The sequence below is a fragment of the Bombina bombina genome, chromosome 3, assembly GCF_027579735.1.
Source record: "Bombina bombina isolate aBomBom1 chromosome 3, aBomBom1.pri, whole genome shotgun sequence".
In the NCBI taxonomy this organism is placed as follows: Eukaryota; Metazoa; Chordata; class Amphibia; order Anura; family Bombinatoridae; genus Bombina; species Bombina bombina.
Window position 1 is genome coordinate 1,202,811,312 of NC_069501.1, and position 23,511 is coordinate 1,202,834,822.

General features: G+C 39.9%; 1 protein-coding gene across 3 annotated transcripts in view; it reads left to right on the top strand.

The window, feature by feature from the left end:
- The window catches only part of ME3 (malic enzyme 3), a 439,608-nt gene that overhangs the window by 361,766 nt on the left and 54,331 nt on the right, over positions 1–23,511 (top strand). The window lies entirely within an intron of this gene.

Genomic DNA, 23,511 nt, shown 5'->3' on the forward strand with positions numbered 1-23,511 from the left:
TACAAGATTATTTATAAACGTTGTGTATGTTTTCTTACATACTAATAAAATAAATTTTATTTCACAAATATTTGTCCTCATTCTTCCTGTTATTTTTTGCAAGCTCTAGTTTATGTTGTTTATCCTTAAAGGGACCTAACAAATCTATTTGTTATAATGAAATCATATATGTAAGACAATAGTAAATGACTTTAAGATTAACATCTCCAATGTAATCTTATTATTTGTGTTTATATTATTTTCTCTTAGCTCTATCATTGCCTGATTATGATTAGCAGAGTAATTTCTTTATATATGTATATATATTTTTGTATTTGTGTATATATGTATATTTAAATGTTCATATCCATGTGTGTATTTATAAACTCTGCATGAATTGATGCACCTTTACCAAATGATCTGAGTATTGATACAATGATATAATCCCTGTAAAGTGTTCATTTTATTTAAATAGTATTGACTATGTGTATGCTCTTTTTAAAAACAAAATAATGTCCCTTTAAGTGATGTTGATCACTATTGTAAATGAATGTATTTCCATTTGTAAAGCGTTTTTGTCCTTTTTACAAGAACAAGGACATATAGTTTTATTAATAAACAATCTTATTGTAATGTTGACAGCACCTGTATTTCATTTTCTAATCTATATTATTGTCAAAGTGTAACCAAATCAATCTCTGTGTGTAATACAAATAATGTAGATGATGAATATTAGTTAACTAATATGTTAACAAAATACATCTCCTCCCATATATGGCTATAGGTAGGCTGACCATAATTAAACTTGAATAAATGACACGTTTAATCAATACATGTATAACTATTGTTATTCAACAACAATCCAAAGATATCTTAAAACATCAATGGCATATGTATTTCTCATGTGTATCTTTTAAATGTTAAAGATATACACCATAGCTATAGTTCAAGGGACAGTCAAGTCCGAAAAGATGATTCATGATTTGGTGACATTCCTAGATAGCAATCTACACACATACTAGTTCCTAAAATATAAATACGTTTCTTAATGATATGCCAAGATGTCACTGAGTCCTTGTATTGTCTGCGGTTTTTCAGCGATCTCGGATGCGCCATGTTGCTTAAGACGTCACCTGCCAGGCTGTCCAATGATTCCTTGTATTGACTGACGTTCTTACGTGATCAGGAATATGCCTTTTATTGGATTGCGTTTTGACGCGATCAAGGATGCGCCTTTTTTTTTTGGGCGTTCTTACGTGATCAATAATGTGCCTTTCATTGGATGGCGTTCTTACGTGATCAAGGAAGCGCCATGTTAAGACGGCACATGTAAAGTTAAAAAAACGTGTGATTGGATTGCGTAGTCCCGCAATATTTGTGCACGTTAAAAACGTTTGTGACTGCATGCAATTTTAAAAAGCTTGCGAATATGTATTATTTGCATCATGTTACATTGTTGACCCGTAGCTGATAAAGACCAACACATTCTCTTTTGCTGGATGTCTGGTTGAATCAACGAACGAAAGCAAAATGTTTTCATGCATAGGATATTTCTAGGCAAGTGCAAATCTCTACAGTCCATGTTTAATATGTTTGTCAACAATGTTCCTTTTTCTTAAAAATTAATGTTGTGTTTAATGTTGAACATATCTAATTAATAAATATGCGCTATTGTGTTTGAATAAAGTAATCAATATGCATTTATCATATGCTAAATATATGATGCCGACTTCTTCTAAATGTAATTTCGTTGTATATTTTATGAAAGGTTCATTAGACACTCACATTATAAATAAAAATATTTGATTTTGTCTCTAGTTAGATAGTCCATTGTTTAACCAATAGGTTTATTTTGTCTTGTGTTGTAAGAAAATGTAAGTAATTTTCTTACTCCTCGCAAAGCCAATGAGTTTCATGTGAGTACCATCTCCAGCTTTGTCCAGTTTGTGTAAAGGTTCTTTTCATATGTTAATGATGGGGTATTGTGTTTTACGGTTGTAATGGTGGTTCATCTATATTTAAAATATAGCTAACCCTATTTTATTTGCAAGTGTTTGAAGATTTTTAATATTGCTATCAGTATATGGTAATCTTGTTGTTTGTAGTAGTGTCTATTACATACAGTTATGTAAAAAATATAGGATACTGTCCCTTGAATGCAAATGTTGTTTTTTTGTATCATGTATGAGATCCACATAGTTTAATCTTCAAATATATTTTTGTTAGCATATTTCACCCCCCCACTCCTAAAAGGACTTTAAACCATATTCATTGTTAAAATAAAAATAGTTACAATAAAATATTAACACAATAATGTCTCTTAAAGAAAATAGACTTTATTTAACACGTCAATATAAATGTGATTTTCAAATATTTTTTTTTACAAAGTACATGTAGATATAGCAACAAGCTTAAAATGTGTTAGCATATGTAATGTTGTTAAAGGGACAGTTTCGAAAAAAAATATTTTTACATTATTCGAAAAGTCAATTCTGTAATAACAAGGATATCAAATGTTTCTCAACAATTGAACATTTGCTATCTAAATTTGCTATCTAAACCTATGAGGTTGGTGTGCTCATTTCTTAAATCTTGAAGAGTGCTTGTAATCATTATACAATTTGAGCACTAGAGGGCATTTGGATAGCATTTGTATATGTAAAATCTTGTGCTCATACAGCATATTATTGACCATGTATTGATCATTGATATCTAAAATGTTGTTATGTCAGAACAACAAATAAGTGGTCATTTTTCATAGTCATAGATACAAGGGTAAGCACATAAGTCACACATGTATTTCTCCATGTTTTGTTGTTTCAAACTTTATAATGCGTAATACAGTGTTTTCTTTGTAATCAATAATTTTCTGACTGTCCCTTTAAGCTGTGTTATTGGCATTCAAACAGTAATATGCCATCATGGATAATTGTTATGGTAATTTAGTTAGCGATTCGGGAAACAGTTTGGACATCACATCACAGAAACCAATCAATATCATGAACAAGGATAGGTATGTGATGATGTGGTTTTCACACACTTATAACCCACACTCTGCAAAGAATCTTCCTCCATGGACCCGGTCCCATAGAAGTCGATTATATACAGAGTGTGGTCCACAAGTGTATGAAAACCACATCATCACATACCTATCCATTACACAAAAAACAAAATTTAAGATGGAAAAAAAAAATTACTTCCTCTTCCTTCCCCTCTTCCCACGGGGCTGAGGCTCTGGGAGAGGCAACTGCCGACTCCGAAGAGTCCTCCTTGGAGCTGTTGTGGGAGGAGTGGAAGGAAGAGTACTGGGACGACCAAGGTGAGGAGTAGATGGCTGAGGAGGAGGAGGAGAAGATGGCTGAGGAGGAGGAGGAGAAGATGGCTGAGGAGGAGGAGGAGTAGATGGCTGAGGAGGAGGAGGAGATGGGCCGGCAGGAGGAGATGGCCCAGCAGCAAGAGGCCCAGCAACAAGAGGCCCAGCAACAGGAGGTAGACCAGCATGCGCCTCCCGGAAAAATGTGAACATTTCCTGATGAAGATTGAACATTCTTGTTTGTCCTTCTTGTATTGTATTCAGTATACTGATTATTTCGTTTTGGCCTTGAATTATTTGATTCTGCCCATCAAGTATTCTGCGTCGTCCTTCTATGTTTTCTATCCGGGAGGTACGCATCTGGTCTATGTACTCCAGTAGAACCCGCACCTCCGCTATTTCTTCTTGTTGTGCCTGTTGAACCCGTGCACGGCGGGGTGCCCGTGCACGGCGGAGTGCGGGTCTTTGAGGGACCTCGGGTTCCGCGGCTTCAGCGGCATCCTCCTGTGCTTCCGGGGCCTCTTGATCATCTCCCGTGCGCTGTTCGTCACGGGGGGCCTCTTCCCTCCGAAGTGGGAATTCCTCACCACCACTCTCATCCCGGGGAGATGCAGGAGGCTGTGCTGCCTCGTCCCCAGACTCTGTATATTAAAAAAAAAATAAAAAAAGAAATGTATATATTAGCATATTTGCAAATAAAGGTTTAAATGACTTAGCTTACGATACAATTACAAATGCAGAATCATTAATCCACTTTGAAATCTAACAAACAATCAATACGATTTCCGCTTTTTCTAAACAGTGTTTGTGATATCTGGTCAATGTGAATGTTTTTGCGTTTGTTTTCAGTCTGTTTAAATGCACACCTAACCTATAGCCTAGATACTGATGTAACCGCTAAGTAATAGAATGCGTGTAAACAGCGTAATAGCATTAATCGGATCCTTAACACATGAAACCCAATGTTTTATCTTTCATGATTTATAAGCATACATTTAGTATCAACTTTCGAATGTACTTTTGTTATCTAATTAGCTTCATTCTCTGGATATTCTTTGCTGAAAAGCATATCTAAATATGTTTATAAGATTCTGATTGTTAGCTGAATATAGCTGCCTCCTGTGATTGTTTCACCGTGTGCATGGCTATTTCTTCATTAAAATATATCTCAAGAATGAATCAAATTATGTAATATAAGTACATTTGAATGTTTTGTCAAATTGTATTCGCTACCTCAATCATGAAAGTAAATGTTTGCGTATAGTGTCCATTGAAATACATTCGTATGTGAAATTATTGTTAAATGAGCTTACCGTCAGATGAGAGTGGCAGGTTCCCGGTATCGATTCCTCCGATACCGACTACTTCCACCTCGGAGATGCTGGGCCGCAACATTTCCTCCCATCTGCAGTACTCCATTTCAAGGGCAGGGCCGCCACCGGTCCCTGCGGCATGTCGGGCCTCCAGGCTTAACTTTTTTTTAAGTTCAAGTTTACAGTCCCGGTACCGATGTTTGATGGAATCCATATCCCTGTTCCGGCAACCCACTGCATTGACTGCATTCCGAATCTCGTTCCAGAGCCTCCTCCTGTCAGTCGGGGTAGTCTTCTGGTGCTGCAGCATCCTATACCTGGCCATATAGGCCTCTACGAGGGCCTCCTTCTCCTCCATCGTAAACCTCGCCTCCCTAGTCGCCTTGGCCTTCCCCTGTGACGATGCCCTCTGTTTCCCGGACTGTGAAGCCCTACTCTGACCGCCACTGGGCCCAGCCACTTGGTCATCTTGAACCAAGTGGCTGGGTCCACCCACCGCTTCCACCCCCGCTTCCTGCCCCCCTTCCTGCCCCCCTTCCTGCCCTGTTCCTCTCCCCCTCCCTCTACTCCCCCCTCTACCTGTCCCCTGCCTGGCCTCCATCTCCTCCCTAAACTAAACCCCAAATAATCAAAAAAAAGTGAGTGTGATGAAATGAAAGGGGGTCAAAATAAAGAACTAAAAAGACAAAAAAGGTGCTTAAAGTGTGAGGGATGTAAAAAAAAACAAAGAGGGTAAGGAGTATTTAAATAAACGAAAAGAATAAGACTAAAAGGAGGATATGTAAACTAAATGTAACTAGGGGATGGGTATGGGATGGGTATGGGGTATGGGATAAGAGTAAATGGGATGAAAGGGAATGGGACTACAAGGAATGGGGTATGGAGTGTAGTATGAGGGGGTAGGGGGTATGGAGTGTATGTAGTGTTATTGATAAGTGTATGTATGTATTGAATGTGTTTGCGTGTAAATGTGTTAAGTGTACAGATAAATCACTCGCTCGCTAACTAACACTACTTCTAATTCTCAATAACAAACACTCCCACTAACGCTCACTAACTACCACTAACTGACGCTCACACTAACAACTATCACTAATAACTCCCACTAACTCACTCACGCTCCCACTAACAGACTCTCTCCCACTCCCGCTACCTCCCACTAACTCACTCACTCTCTCACGCTAACACTACCAACTGACTATCTCACGCTAACACTACCAACTGACTCTCTCACGCTAACACTACCAACTGACTCTCTCACACTAACACTAACTCACTCTCAAAAAATCGCAAAATCTCTATTCTTAACTCTCCAAAGACCCACCAGCAACACAGTCAAAGAAGCCCTGCTTGTGTGGTGCTTATATACCCTGTGTAAATGTTTAATGATGTCCCAATTTCCATTGTAATTAGTGTTCAGGTGTGCTTTATTAGCAATTAATATTATTGCAATGTGTATTAGGTGTGTTAATTTGCGCATGCTCATTTTGAGTTGGTATTTGTGGAATGTGTAGAATGCGATGATGTCATAGTGGTCGTTTTCTCTAACATTGTCCAATAGTATTCTTTTTAAATGTGAATTTGCGATGGTGTGTTCTTCGTGAAGTGTTGTATATGTATGTTTTTCATAATATATAATGATATTGAATGCGATTTTTTTTTTAGTGTATGTATATATTTTTTAATCCTTGTTGTTATTGTGCGATTTTCCGCATCTTAAAGTATATGCGTATTCCCCGTATAAATAGTATTAAAACTTCCCCCGCTTGTGAATGTGTAATGCTTGTGTGCTTTGTTGATTGATTGATGTTGTGACATTTGCGGCGTGTTATTGTTGTGCATGATGTGGTATGCGTCATATGACCGAGCTGTGCGTATTTCTCGCGAGATCGAGTGTTAGGTGAAAAAAGCTATTTTTTGCCTTTCCCATTGTTCTCTATGGGAGACTGTCTAACGCGGGCAGGATTACGCGTGTGACATACACGCGTTAGGAGCATCGTTAGATGGTCTTATATTAACTCTAAATACCGGAGTCAAACAATGCCGTGCGTTAGACATAAAACACGCGTGGCGTTAACAGCCCATCTACCGCCGAACTCTAAATCTAGCCGCTAATTTTTCGGTGCTGCGCACGTCTAAAAAAGACTAAGAACAAATTGATAATGGAAGTGAATTGGAAAGTTGTTTAAACATACATGCTCTATCTGAATCATGAAAGTTTAATTTTGACCTTTAGTGTCCCTTTAAAGGGACAGTCTACACTTTAGTCATCTTAAGTCTTAGCTTAGATTAAACTGCAAATAGCATCCTGCACCTTTTCTATATCATGCAGCAGGAATGGTAAAAAAGTTATTTTAAAATGAATATTATTTCTGGCCACTTTGAAATGGCTGCCAAGCTCCGCCCTCTGATGACATCATGATATATGCTACATAGAGGCACTCTGCTGAATAGTATTGAATCTGTGTCTTTTGTAACTAGTGAGCCCAGATCGTGATTTCATCATTGGGCAGAGCTTGGCAACCATTTCAAAGTGGCCAGAAACAATATTCAATTTGAAATAACTTTTTTACTGTTCCTGCTGCATGAAATAGAAAGGGGTGCAGGAGACTATTTGCAGCTTAATGTAAGGTAAGACTTTAAGATGACTAAGGTGTAGACTGTCCATTTCAGTACATTCTAGGTGCACAAACAGGTGATCTCCCGCTCAAACACACACCCTACAGGTGATCTCCCACTCGTATGCACACATCCTGCAGGTGCTTTCCATCTTGTACACACACACCCCACAGGGGCTCTACCTCTTGTACGCACACCACCCCTCAGATGCTCTCCGACTTGTACTCACACCTACGTCCCCCACAGGTTCTTTCCCACTCTTATGCACACACCTCACACAAGCTTTTCCACTTGTACGCACACCAACCACAGGTGCTCTCCCAATCCTACGCACCCCACCCACAGGTGCTCTCCTGCTCCTAGACACACACCTATAGGTGCTTTCTCACTCCTACAAACACCCCAACAGGTGCTCTCCCACTTGTTACCACCCCCCCCACAGATGCTCTCCCACTTGTACTCACACTACCACCCCCCCCCCCCACCAGCTATCCCACTTGTACACACACACACCCATCAGGTTCTCTCCCACTTGTACTCACAAACCCCACAGGTTCTCTCCCACTTGTACACACACACCCCACAGGTTCTCTCCCACCTGTACACACACACCCCACAGGTTCTCTCCCACTTGTACTCACACACCCCACAGGTGCTCTCCCACTTGTTCGCCCACACCCCACAAGTACTCTCAAAGTCTTACATATTTCCACAAGTACTTTCCCAGTCTGACATACTCCCACAAGCACTCTTTCAGTCTGACATACTCCCACAAGCATTCTCCCAGTCTGACATTTTCCCACAAGCACTCTTCAAGTCTGACATATCCCAGTCTGACATGCTCCCACAAGCACTCTTCCAGTCTGACATACTCCCACAAGCACTCTTCCAGTCTGACATACTCACACAAGCACTCTTCCAGTCTGACATACTTACACAAGCACTCTTCTAGTCTGACATACTCACACAAGCACTCTTCCAGTCTGACATACTTACACAAGCACTCTTCTAGTCTGACATGCTCCCACAAGCACTCTTCTAGTCTGACATGCTCCCACAAGCACTCTTCCAGTCTGACATACTCACACAAGCACTCTTCCAGTCTGACATACTCACACAAGCACTCTTCCAGTCTGACATACTCACATAAGCACTCTTCTAGTCTGACATACTCCCACAAGCACTCTTCCAGTCTGACATACTCACACAAGCACTCTTCCAGTCTGACATACTCACATAAGCATTCTTCCAGTCTGACATACTCCCACAAGCACTCTTCCAGTCTGACATACTCCCACAAGCACTCTTCCAGTCTGACATGCTCCCACAAGCACTCTTCCAGTCTGACATACTCACACAAGCACTCTTCCAGTCTGACATACTCACACAAGCACTCTTCCAGTCTGACATGCTCCCACAAGCACTCTTCCAGTCTGACATGCTCCCACAAGCACTCTTCCAGTCTGGCATACTTACACAAGCACTCTTCCAGTCTGACATACTCCCACAAGCACTCTTCCAGTCTGACATACTCACACAAGCACTCTTCCAGTCTGACATACTCCCACAAGCACTCTTCCAGTCTGACATACTCACACAAGCACTCTTCCAGTCTGACATACTCACACAAGCACTCTTCCAGTCTGACATACTCCCACAAGCACTCTTCCAGTCTGACATACTCCCACAAGCACTCTTCCAGTCTGACATGCTCCCACAAGCACTCTTCCAGTCTGACATACTCACACAAGCACTCTTCCAGTCTGACATACTCACACAAGCACTCTTCCAGTCTGACATACTCCCACAAGCACTCTTCCAGTCTGACATACTCCCACAAGCACTCTTCCAGTCTGACATACTCCCACAAGCACTCTTCCAGTCTGACATACTCCCACAAGCACTCTTCCAGTCTGACATACTCCCACAAGCACTCTTCCAGTCTTACATGCTCCCACAAGCACTCTTCCAGTCTGACATACTCACATAAGCACTCTTCCACAAGCGCTCTTCTAGTCTGACATGCTCCCACAAGCACTCTTCCAGTCTGACATGCTCCCACAAGCACTCTTCCAGTCTGACATACTCACACAAGCACTCTTCCAGTCTGACATACTCCCACAAGCACTCTTCCAGTCTGACATACTCCCACAAGCACTCTTCCAGTCTGACATACTCAAACAAGCACTCTTCCAGTCTGACATACTCCCACAAGCACTCTTCCAGTCTGACATACTCCCACAAGCACTCTTCCAGTCTGACATACTCCCACAAGCACTCTTCCAGTCTGACATACTCACACAAGCACTCTTCCAGTCTGACATACTCCCACAAGCACTCTTCCAGTCTGACATACTCACATAAGCACTCTTCCAGTCTGACATACTCCCACAAGCACTCTTCCAGTCTGACATACTCCCACAAGCACTCTTCCAGTCTGACATACTCACATAAGCACTCTTCCAGTCTGACATGCTCCCACAAGCACTCTTCCAGTCTGACATACTCCCACAAGCACTCTTCCAGTCTGACATACTCCCACAAGCACTCTTCCAGTCTGACATACTCCCACAAGCACTCTTCCAGTCTGACATACTCCCACAAGCACTCTTCCAGTCTGACATACTCCCACAAGCACTCTTCCAGTCTGACATACTCCCACAAGCACTCTTCCAGTCTGACATACTCCCACAAGCACTCTTCCAGTCTGACATACTCCCACAAGCACTCTTCCAGTCTGACATACTCCCACAAGCACTCTTCCAGTCTGACATACTCCCACAAGCACTCTTCCAGTCTGACATGCTCCCACATGCACCTTGGTATTTTTGCATTCAAGATATGCAGTGTTCTTTTTTACCATATTTCTCATCTCCCTGTTTTTATTTTTTACAGTAATGTAAAGAATTAAAATAAAAGAAGTTGTCTATGAAAAAAGAACACCTATATTTAAAGCCAAATAAACAGGGTTACGGGACTCACATAATATAACATATTATTATGCTCCAGGTTAGCAGCCAGTTCTAGTCCAGTAGAACACATCTGTTATGAGAAATGTGCTATATTGCCTAAAAGCGATGGAAAAATATCTAATAAAAAAGTAGCTAAAACAAACCTAACCTTGAGACGATTTTACAATAGCAGTAAAATTACTGGTCAGAAGAAAAATGCTATGAGTCAGCTTACTGTATTATGTGCTTTGTCTGTGCAGACAAACATGCCCCTGGGACAGGGAGTTTTATTAATAATACACCTTCCCTAATTATATGAGTAGCAAGGAGCTTAGTCACAGCCAACAGAAATCGTGTTTATTACCAAAGCGAAGAGCTTCTTCTGTACCATCCTGCTGTGCAGAATATGAAACTGTTATACATGGTGCACACTTTAAAGGGACAGTATTTGTGTCGAGGATATATCTTATATTTGCAACCACTAGTTATAAGGGACTCAAAATATAGGGCGATTTTGTAGATACGATTTTCCCCTTGAGGACTTAACATTGGTTGTAATTAGTTGAAATTTTTCATTATTATACAGTATATTTGTTCTGAAGGTAAGGACTTTTTCTTTTACATGAGGCATGCAGTCGATGGGCTAAAAAAACACCTCAATTAGTTTTGGACTTCGTACCTTAGGCATTTTAATACATTAAGAGAATGTCAGGCTGCATTAATCATTTTGGCTTCCCTGAAGAAAGTATTTTTTGGCACTAAAACTTTATACTTATATTTTCTTTACTGACTATTAAAAATAAAGGCCTCAATTCCAATACTGTTACAAACTTTTCTACCTAATGATTAGTTATAGAAATGACAGAATACTGATTCTTATAATTGAAGTTTGATTACATTGTATGAGTGTTTGTGTGCATACTGCCATCTAGTGGTGTTACAATTTAAAGCTGCACATAATGGTATTGCTGTATTTGTGGAGTACTTTCTTCCTTGTAATACTTTCACATATATTATTCTCCTGGGTCTTAAACAACTCAAGATTTCATTAATTTTGGGAAAATGAAAACCCCCCATTCTTCTACTTACTCTTTCGTTTATTTACACTTATTTAAACCATCATGCTTTGCTCCATTTTGCCCTTATTTTCTGCCAAGGATCCACTTCTCAACTCCTTTCATATTAAAGTCATTTTTTTTTTTATTAATGCACCATTAAAGTGAAGGTAAAGTTACCTTGATGACGATCTCAAATATTCTTCTTTGTTCCAAATTAATATGAGTTTAATTCATGATTTTTTTTAAAATTGATTGTAAATAAAGTAATCAGCGTTTTAACTCCGCTTTTGCCAGTCTGCAAATTCAACCCGTTTTTTTTTTTTTTTTTTTTCTGTCATGATCACGTGTTTATATCATCCAATTGAAAATCTGTCCGTTAGGCGGCCGTCAATCCACGTCATCAGCCTAGTTCATGTACTGCGCATGTGCTACAATTTATTTCGGCATCTCTGAATCCATGCGCGCTCCCATTTTGTGCATACAAACTTGTTTAATTTCGGCATTCCCATATTAAAAGATCAAATTAGAACGAGCTACATGTATTGTATTGAGTATTATAATTACTGCTTGAATAGGATATGCAGGAACGTGTAGACGATCGCAAGTATGCAGCTGATATCTCTGACAATATAGTAGTCAATGAATATAGTAATTCATTGACTACTATGTATCAACGGCAATTGGTGCATGCGCAGTTGTAAACAGCTTCGTGAACGCGCTTTGGAGAGAGAGCGGATGAGACCGCTGAAGACGTCACACTGAGGATTACAAGGAAGTAGCGGATGGGAGGAGTCAGCTGCAAGACGGTACAGATTTTGAATTGTAACTATTATAAAATCTATAGCTAAAATATAAAAAAAAAGTTAGCGACTGGATTAAGGTACTATAGATAAATGCTTGGTCAATATCAATAGCTGATAAATTTACCTTCACTTTAAACTTGACATTTAAAAAATGCATAAACTGTTTCATTCTTGCAAGTGCAACATTATTGCAATATACATTCATTATTTATTTTGCAGCCTTTTGCTATTAACCCCTTGAGTGCTAATGACGGCTCTGAGCCGTCACAGAGTTTCCCACTCTGGTGCTAATGACGGCTCAGAGCCGTCACTAGCACTCTCCCAACTTCAGGGAGATCTGGGGGCTCCCACCCGCTCCTACCCCGGCGATTGGTGCTGCATACTGAAAGGCATCACCGGGGCTTCCGTTTTGCGTGGTGACGTCACGTGCAATAAACGTGATGACGTCACCGCGCAACTTTATTTAAATCTGCGTAAGTACAAATTTCTGGAGTCGCCAGTGACTTACGGCACTTTAGAAACTGCCGGCGCCTACAAAACCTGACTAAGTTATAAAATCTCCCGTACTGTCTAACACGCCTCCCAAACATAGCCCGACACGTCTAACCCTCTATCCGCTATCCCCCTCACTCTCCTAATAATAAAAAATGTATTAACCCCTAAACCGCCGCTCCCGGACCCCGCCACCACCTAATAAAGTTATTAAGCCATAAACCGCCGCTCCTGGACCCTGCCGCCGCCTACATTAACTACCCCCTAATGTGAGCCCCTTACACCGCCGCCAGCTACATTAACTACCCCCTAATGTGAGCTCCTACCCCGCCGCCAGCTACATTAACTACCCCCTAATGTGAGCTCCTACCCCGCTGCCACCTACATTAACTACCCCCTAATGTGAGGTCCTACCCCGCCGCCAGCTATATTAAAATTATTAACCCCCTAATCTAATCCCCCTACCCCGCTGCCAGCTATATTAAAATGATTAACCCCTAATTTAAATCCCCCTACCCCGCCGCCAGCTGTATTAAATTAATTAACCCCTATTCTAAATCCCCCTACACCGCTGCCACCAATTTTACATTTATTAACCCTAATCTAATCCCCCTATACCACCACCACCTATATTAAATTAATGAACCCCTAATCTAATCCCCCTATACCGCCGCCACCTATATTAAATTAATTAACCCCATAAATACTAAACTATCCCTACCACTAAACCTAAGTCTAACCCTAAGTCTAACCCCCCAAAGTAAACAGCTCTTTTGCGGGGCATGCCCCAAAGTAAACAGCTCTTTTTGCGTGGCATTACCCCAAAGTAAACAGCTCTATTGCCAGCCCTTAAAAGGGCTTTTTGCGGGCCATTGCCCTAAAGTAACCAGCTCTTTTACCAGCCCTTAAAAGGGCTTTTGGCGGGGCTTTGTCACAAAGTAATCAGCTCTTTTGCATGTAATCTAAATCCCCCTACACCGCCGCCACCTATATTAAATACATTACCCCCTAATCTAATCCCACTATACCGCCGCCACCTATATTAACTATATTAACCCTAATTATATTAGGGTTAATATAGTTAATATAGTTATTATATTATATATATTAACTATATTAACCCTAATTATATTAGGGTTAATATAGTGATTATATTATATATATTAACTATATTAACCCTAATTATATTAGGGTTAATATAGTTATTATATTATATATATATTAAGTATAATAACCCTATCTAACTCTAACACCCCTAACTAAATTCTTATTAAAATAAATCTAATTAATATTAATATTATTAATTAAAATATTCCTATTTAAATCTAAATACTTACCTATAAAATAAACCCTAATATAGCTACAATATAATTGATAATTACATTGTAGCTATTTTAGGGTTTATATTTATTTTACAGGTAACTTGGTATTTATTTTAACTAGGTACAATAGCTATTAAATAGTTAATAACTATTTAATAGCTACCTAGTTAAAATAATTACCAATTTACCTGTAAAATAAATCCTAACCTAAGTTACAAATACACCTACACTATCAATAAATTAAATAAACTAGACATATCTAAACTAAAATACAATTAAATACACTAAACTAAATTACAAAAACAAACAAACACTAAATTACAAAAAATAAAAAAAGATTCCAAGAATTTTAAGCTAATTACACCTATTATAAGCCCCCTAATAAAATAATAAAGCCCCCCAAAATAAAAAAATGCCCTACCCTATTCTAAATTAAAAATTAAACAGCTCTTTTACCAGCCCTTAAAAGGGCTTTTTGCGGGGCATGCCCCAAAGTAAACAGCTCTTTTGCCTGTAAAAAAAACACAATACCACCCCCCAACATTAAAACCCACCACCCACATACCCCTACTCTAAACCCACCCAAACCCCCCTTAAAAAAACCTAACACTAAGCCCCAGAAGATCTCCCTACATTGAGTCGTCTTCACCCAGCCGGGCCGAACTCTTCATCCAATCCGGGCGATGTCTTCATCCAAGCGGCAAAGAAGAAGTCTTCCATCCGGCGATGTCTTCATCCAAGCGGCAAAGAAGAAGTCTTCCATCCAGCGATGTCTTCATCCAAGCGGCAAAGAAGAGGTCCTCCATTGGGGCGAAGTCTTCCTCCAAGCGGCATCTTCAATCTTCTTTCTTCCGACCTCCTACGCGGAACATCCTGCTGGCCCGACGACTGAACGACGAATGAAGTATCCTTTAAATGACATCATCCAAGATGACGTCCCTCGAATTCCGATTGGCTGATAGGATTCTATCAGCCAATCGGAATTAAGGTAAGAAAATCTGATTGGCTGATTCAATCAGCCAATCAGATTGAGCTCGCATTCTATTGGCTTTTCCGATCAGCCAATAGAAAGCCCTTTTAAGGGCTGGCAATAGAGCTGTTTACTTTGGGGTAATGCCACGCAAAAAGCCATTTTCAGGGCTATTTGTAGGGTTAGACTTAGGTTTAGTGGTAGGGATAGTTTAGTATTTTAGGGGTTAATTAATTTAATATAGCTGGCGGCAGTATAGGGGGATTAAATTAGGGGTTAATAATTTAATATAGGTGGCGGTGGTGTAGGGGGATTAAATTAGGGGTTAATTATTTAATATAGCTGGCGGCGGGGTAGGAGCTCACATTAGGGGGTAGGTAATGTACATGGCGGCGGTGTAGGGGATCACATTAGGGGGTAGGTAATGTAGATGGCGGCGGTGTAGGGGCTCACATTAGGGGGTTATACATTTAATGTAGGTGGCGGCGGAGTCCAGGAGCGGCGGTTTAGGGGTTAAATACTTTATTAGGGATTGCGGCGGGGGATCGCGGTTGACAGGTAGATAGACATTGCGCATGCGTTAGGTGTTAGGTTTTATTTTGCAGGTAGTTAGGGAGTTACGGGGCTCCAATAGACAGCATAAGGCTTACTACGCCTGCAATTTGTGGCGAGGTGAAAATGGAGTAAGATTTCTCCATTTTCACCACGTAAGTCCTTACGCTGTATATTGGATATCAAACTGCGCTGGTTTGGTATACCTGTCTATTGGCCAAAAAACTACGGCCGAAGGCAGAAATATACGAGCGTAACTTCTATGTTACGCCGTATATGTGATGCCAAACCAGCGCAAATTTTGGCGTCGCCGGCTTTTGCGGGTGACGATTTATATATCGGATCGGGCCCATGGTTGTATTAATATACTTTTTACCTCTGTGATTACCTTGTATCTAAGACTCGGCAGACTCCCCCCTTTTCTAAGTTCTATTGACAGACTTGCATTTTAACCAATCTGTGCTGACTCCACAGGAGTGAACACGTTATCTATATGGCACTCATGAACTAGTGCTGTCTAGCTGTGAAAAACTGTTAACATGCACCGAGATAAGTGGTGGTCTTTAAGGGCTTAGAAATTAGTATAGGAGCCTATCTAGGTTTACCTTTCAACAAAGAATACCAAGAGAACAAAGCAAATATAATGATAAAAGTAAATTGTAACGTTTAAAATTGCATGCCCTATCTGAATCATGAAAGTTTAATTTTGACAAGACTGTCCCTTTAACAATACAATTTTTCCTGCATATATTTATGTGAATGGTGCAATTATCAGTGTTGTATGATTTTTAAATTACAAATTTTATTGTGCACTTTTATAATGTATGCAACTCCTTCCCATAAGAAAATGCAGTATATGCCCCCTTAGCGAGACTCCCTGTTTTCAGGGTAAAAAGTGGCTTTATTGAATTACACCAGGAAAATAGGACTGGCAAACATTCTTATTGAATCTCACCAGTCCAGAGAGTTTTACAGAATCATCTCCTGCATTATCACACACAGAGACAGAGAAGAAATATAAAATAATTTGTTTTTTTAAAAAAAAGATTTTCAAAACATGTAAAAGGGTTTCTCTGGTGTTTATTTGTTCCTAAGCAGTAATAAATCAACAATAGAAAAATCTTACATTTGTTGGCACAGACAAATCTGTTCAGATCTTTCTCTCACTGAGTGATTCTTTTGTCTATGTTCGTACAAGTTTCTAACCGATAAAGTTAGGATGACATTGTACTGAGTGACCTGTTTTATATCTCTACACAAAAGACAAAGTTTTGCTGTGTTTTCAGATCCGATTAACTGCACTTATTTTTCAATGTCAGTTCAATAGTCTTTCAAAGGAAGGAACTATCATAAATGTTATTTAAGCGCAAAAAGTAACTTACTTAAAAATAATTTTTTTCTGTGAGCTTATCACATAAAGGACCCAATGTACAAAGCAGTGAATACAGGTTTTGAACTTTGTGGGATTTCCACAATGTAAAAAGCAGACGTCATCTGAATGCGGCTTCTTGCCCTCTCTGCCACATGCTCGTTTGGGGTGATTGACAGTAGACATGTGCCTTCGGAGGTTTCAGATGCCTTTGAATGAGGAAGAATGAGAAGCGGCATTCGGTTGTTTTTGGAGACGGATTTCTTCTTGTGAAAGTGAAACACACTAAGGTCTGGATTTTACAGTCTGTTGCACTTTCACAAGAAGAAATCCGTCTCTGATAAGTGCCGAATGTCGCAAACGTCCACCTTCTTCCTGCATTCGACAGATAAATAAACTGTGGTGTTCTCATGTCAATTGACAGTTCCTGCTCTTGTGTGACTACATTTAGCCACCAATAAGCAAGTGCTACCCATGTGCTGAACCAAGAATCGTCCGTCTCCTAAGCTTACATTCCTACATTTTTGCCTTTTCAAATATAGATACCAAAAGAATAAAGAAAAATTGATAATATAAGTGAATTAGAAAGATGCTTAAAAGTGCATGCTCTATCTGAATCATGAAAGAAAAAAAATGGGTTTTTATATCCCTTTAATTATCATAGACATACTGAAGTTTACTGACTCAACATTCAAAATTATATATCCTATATCTAGAAGTGAATGTACAACTGATAATCAAATCTCACATTTGATATGACATAATAATCAAATGGTACTTTGGTAAAGGAAAAAAACTTTTTTTTTTTTGTAGAACTGAACTGGCAAATATTCAACATTTGTTTAGAATTAATGATGGTAGCAAAAAAATATTTGTTTTTCTAATATTTGACCTGAATATTTTGAACATCTGTAATTACTAGACATGTGCGATGCTAAAAAAAATTGTTTAGTTTCGTTTTCATTAGTTAAATAATTTCGTTTCGGCAAATTAGTTTAGTTAAGTTTAAAAAAAAAAATTGTTTCGGCAAATTAGTTATGTTAGTTAAATAATTTTTTTGGATCCGTTTGTTTTTTCGGATCCATTCTTTATTCATATGCATTTTATTCTGAAGTTTAGAATATAATAATGCATATGAATAAAGAATGGAAAACTAAAGGATCCGAAAATACGATTTAATTTAACATAACTAATATGCCGGTGATTGCCGAAACAAAATTATCTAAAACCGCCACCCACATTGCCGGCACTACCTAAACCTATTAACCCCTAAACCGCTATCCCCTCACTTCGCCAACACTACCTAAACCTATTAACCCCTAAACCACACACACACACACCCCACATCGTCAACACTAGATAAAGCTATTTACCCCTAAACCGTCGTTCCCCAACATAGCTGACACTAACTAAACACTAAATAAAATATTCTAATACCCCTAAACCGCAGTTCCCAAACAGCGCCAAAACTAACTAAACCTATTAACCCCTAAACTGCAGTTCCCCGACATTGCCGAAGCTAAATATACCTAAACCGCTGTTCCCAAACATCGCCAACACTAACTAAACCTATTAACACGTAAACCGCCGTTCCCAAACATCGCCGACACTAACTAAACCTATTAACCCCTAAACTGCAGTTCCCCGACATCACCGACACTAACTAAACCTATTAACCCCTAAACCGCAGTTCACCGACATCGCCGACACTAACTAAACCTATTAACCACTAAACCGCCGTTCACAAACATCGCCGACACTAACTAAACCTATTAACCCCTAAACCGCAGTTCTCAAACATCGCCGACACTAACTAAACCTATTAACCCCTACACCGCCGGCCCCCACATCGCAACAACCTAAATTAAAATATATTAACCCCTAAACCTAACATCCTCTAACTTTAACATAATTAAAATAGACCTAAATTAAAGTTACAATTATTAACTAACTACCTATTTAAAAATAAATACAAACTTACCTGTGAAATAAAAATAAAACCTAAGCTAGCTACAATATAACTATTAGTTATATTGTAGCTATCTTAGGTTTTTATTTCACAGTAAGTTTGTATTTAGCTTAACTAGGTAGATTAGTTAGTAAATAGTTATTAACTATTTACTAACTACCTAGTTAAAATAAATACAAACTTACCTGTGAAATAAAAATAAAACCTAAGCTTACACTAAAACCTAACATTACAAAAATAAAAAACCTAAAATTATAAAAAAAAATAAAACTACAATTACAAAAAATTATAAACACTACAATTACAAAAAATAAAAAACTACCATTACAAAAAATAACAAACGAAATTATCCAAAATAATAAAAAATATTCCTTTTCTAATACCCCGTTTAGGTTTAGTTAGTGTTGGCGATGTTTGGAAATGGTGGTTTAGGGGTTAATAGGTTTAGTTAGTGTTGGCGATGTTTGGGAATGGCAGTTTAGGGGTTAATAGGTTTATTTAGTGTTTCAGTTAGTGTCGGCGATGTCGGGGAACTGTGGTTTAGGGGTTAATAGGTTTAGTTAGTGTCAGCAATATTTGGGAACTGCAGTTTAGGGGTTAATAGGTTTAGTTAGTATTGGCGATGTTTGGGAATGGCGGTTTAGGGGTCAATAGGTTTCGTTAGTGTCGGCGATTAGATTAGAACAATGAAAAATTATGAATAAAGAATGGACCCAAAAATTCGGAAACTGATTTATTTATTTTCTGAAATTTTCGGGATTTTAGTTATGGTGCCGATTCAGAAATTCGGATGCCTTTGAATCTCTGAATAGGCCAAAATTCGGCCGAAACGAAACGCACATGTCTAGTAATTACCATTGAAATATTTATTAACAGTTTTTAAGGGACTAAAATAAGGTTTATTGCTGTATCTGAGCCCAATGTTAAAGGGACATGAAACCCATTTTTTTTTTCATGATTCATATAGAGCATACAATTTTAAACAACTTTTCAATTTACTTCTAATATCTAATTTTCTTTGTTCTCTTGATTTCCCTTGTCTTATGTAAGAACTTACCTGATAAATTAATTTCTTTCATGGTGGCGAGAGTCCACAAGCTGTTACTGATGGGATATACATTCCTACCAGGAGGATGCAAAGTTTCCCAAACCTCAAATGCCTATAAATACCCCTCCCACCTCACACATACCTCAGTTTAACGTATAGCCAAGTTGGTGAGGTGTTTAAGGAGCAAAAGCATAAAAAAGAGTAGCAGGAAAAAGATGTGTTTTAAACAAAAACATCATAACGCGAAAAATCGGGTGGGCCTCATGGACTATCGCCACCATGAAAGAAAATTCAGGTAAGTTCTTACATAAATTATGTTTTTTTATATAGGTGGCGAGAGTCCACAAGCTGATACTGATGGGATATAATACACAAGATGTGGAAGTCCACGAGTAACAATAAAGGGAGGGATAAAATAAAAACAGCTATTTTCGCTGAGAAATTAAATGCAAATTTTAACAGTCTTTTTAAAACAAAAAAACTCAAATGATAGGCACTAGAATCAAACTGAGACAGCTGCCTGAAGAACCTTTTTACCAAAAGCTGCTTCTGAAGAGGCAAAACCATCAAAATGGTAAAATGTAATAAAGGTATGCAAAGAAGACCAAGTGGCAGCTTTGCCGATTTTATCAACTGAAGCTTCATTCTTGAAAGCCCAAGATGTGGCAACTGATCTTGTAGAATGAGCTGTAATTCTCTGAGGCAGAGTCTGACCCGCCTCCAAATAAGCTTTGTGAATTAAAAGCTTCAACCAAGATGCTAAAGAAACCGCAGAGGCTTTTTGATCTTTTCTAGAACTGGATAAAAGAACAAAGCTCTAACAACATCCAAAGATTGTAAAGATCTTTTAGTAGCATTCTTAGGATTAGGACACAAAGAAGGTACAATCATTTCCCTATTAATGTTATCAGAATTAACAACCTTAGGTAAATTTTAAAAGAAGTCTGCAAAACAGCTTTATATTGATGGAAAATCAGATAAGGAGAGTGACTCACAAGAGAGAGCAGACAATTTTTCTCGAATCACGCTATCACAAACGCGCATTGTCTGAGTCCACAGCTGCATTCATTACTTTTGGGAATTTAGAACTTGGCCACCAGGAGGAGGCAAAGACACCCCAGCCAAAGACTTAAATACTCCTCCCACTTCCCTCATCTCCCAGTCATTCTTTGCCTTTTGTCCCAGGAGGTTGACAGAGAAGTGTCAGAAGTTTTCGATAGTCTCTTATGGAGGGTAGTACTCTTCGGCTTGGGACTGGAGTTTTAAGTAGTCCTGTCAGCCTCTCAGTGAACCATCCCGACTCATATTAACAGCTCCACAAGCAATCAGCGTTGATGAGTTTTGCTGCCTGCTTTTTTCTCTCAAGTCCATGGCAGAGGCGACGCTACTATCCTGAGGGGGATTATTGAACAGAGGGGTTTATAATCATGTTTATGTGATTCTGTCTGCTACTGTGTAGTGTTGCTTTGGCTCATAGATATTTTGGATCATAACAGCCTATGTCTAGTGACGCAGCCTTTTCGGTCGGGCGCAGTTTTGTATGGACTGCACGATTTACCTTGTGACCCCATTTCCATTTTCCTGACCGCGTAGCGACAGAGAAATCCTGGTCCGCTGGTGTCTGGTTCTCTGGAGACGGCAGTGTCCCAGTTATGGAGGTTTTTGGAGACGGAGGTCTCTGATTCAGACTCTACTTCTTGCAAAGAATATGAATTGGCCCGGGTGATACATGCCCATCAGTTATGTTCCGAATGCCAAGTGCTCTGATCCTCAGGATCAGAGAATCGGGTGCCCACTGAGCCATCCGTCTCTGGGGATTCTATTTCTCACGAGACGAGTTCCCTACCATAAACTCATGCAGGTAACCCAATCGCTACTTATCCTTTCTAGGGAGTATGGCCTGTTCCCACCGGAGGTTTATGACATGGTTCCACATGGCTAGCGCTGCGGAATCTGTTAGCACTGCGGAATCTGTTGGCACTCTACAAATAACCGATAATAATAATAATAATTGCCATATCTTTGGCACTGGCGCATCTGCACCTCCCGGGAGTGTGCTTACGATATTGTCCGTGTTTCGTAAACCGGGGCTTGTCAGGCGTGGGATCGCCTGGTCCAGTTTAGCCTTCCCGCGGGAGCGAATGCCCCTGAGGCCTCAGGGAGTCATCCTTTGGACCGTTGTTTTCCTTTTGTCCTGGCGGAGGTATGTTGCGCTTTTCGTTATAGACTGGCGTGCCTTCATGTCCTACTAAGGCACGTTTTTGGCGTTGCTGGAGGATCCCACTCTTAATGGGTCTGGGGATTCTCAGTCTTACTCTTCGACTGGCTTGCATACATAGATATAAGTGGATGAAGTAATCTTCCTATAGTCTTTGTTATTTGTGTATCCTTTTCCAGTTCTGAGCTTGGAAGTCTCGGACCACTGTTGGGCTGGTCCTGCGGGTCTATCCGTTCTTCCTGGGCGATAACCTAAGGGTTGCTTTATCTTTTATTTTTATCCAGTGAGGATGAATTTTATTTGGTTTAAAGCTCATGTTGTGGTGTGATGTTTCCTTCGGGAACTTTCCTCTCTGGAATTGATACTTGTGATTTTGTGGTCGCGCTGTTTACAAAAGTCTGACTGTTCTTTATCCCTCCATCATCGGGGGAGACTCTATGTGGCCTTGACAGTGCTGGGGCCCTTGGTTTCAGGTTGGTCCTGACTGGGTACAAATCCTTCTGTCTTTGAGGCCTATTCAGAAACATGGCACCATTTTATGTCCGGTTGGTTTGGTGAGGGCGCCTAATGATCACAATATGATTGTGTGATTGTCTTGTTTTACAAGCTTCAACTAGCATCCTGAGAGGAGTTGAGGGTCCGTAGTTGCTTGGGGGCATGGGGGATTGGTTCAGTCCTCATTCGCCTTTCAATCTAGTGGGCCGGGACTCCGTTGAGATCTGCGGCAACATGCTCAGTTGTTTCCGAATTTTTCGGGAACTAAAGTGTTCCTTCCCGTTGTGGGCTGGAAGCTTGGAGGATTTAGGTCCTTCATACCGCCGTTTTTACGGTTTTGCCTTTCATGGTCTCTTTGGAAGTGTCCTTTTAGGACTTATTCCTTTTAGAGGTTATCTTCCTTACGAGTGAGTCCTGTACCCGTTCTCCGGGTTTCCCGGTTCTCATCCCTGTGAGGTCTGATTGCTTCAGACAGGGTATCTTGTGTTCCCTGAGGGTGTTGTTCATTCTAGGATGATTCTGGGTCCTGGGTCTGGAGTTCTTGTCTTGGATCCTACTTGGATGTCTGGAGACTTATGATCCGGTGGACTGGTTCGGGACAACCCAGTTTTTTTTAGGGACCCTATGTTGCGACATAGGGGCTAGCTCATTGGGCTTGCAAGCAGGTAGGCCAGAGTTCTCATCCACCTTCAGGTACTGGTTAAAAACTTTAAGGCCTGACTTGACCTTCGGATGGAGTGTGCTCTTCTATGGGAAGTTTATTTCTCTGTTGGGTCAACAGTGGTGTCTGGATGATGTTTCATTCGATCCGTGTTTCATCATACTATGGCTTTATGTCTTGTGGACATGTACGCTGTTCTTATCTGTGCCCTTCCCTTGGGAGGGTATAGTTTATCTTCCTTATGAGTTTGGGTTTCCTCTCTCTAGAGGGTCCTTGTCCTGCCCTGCGTGTAGGAGGTTGGATCAGGTGGCTTATTTCTGTAAGGGGCAGCATCTGCTGCTCTGTGGGCTCTGTTCCACCTGTTGGAAATTGTTCTCTC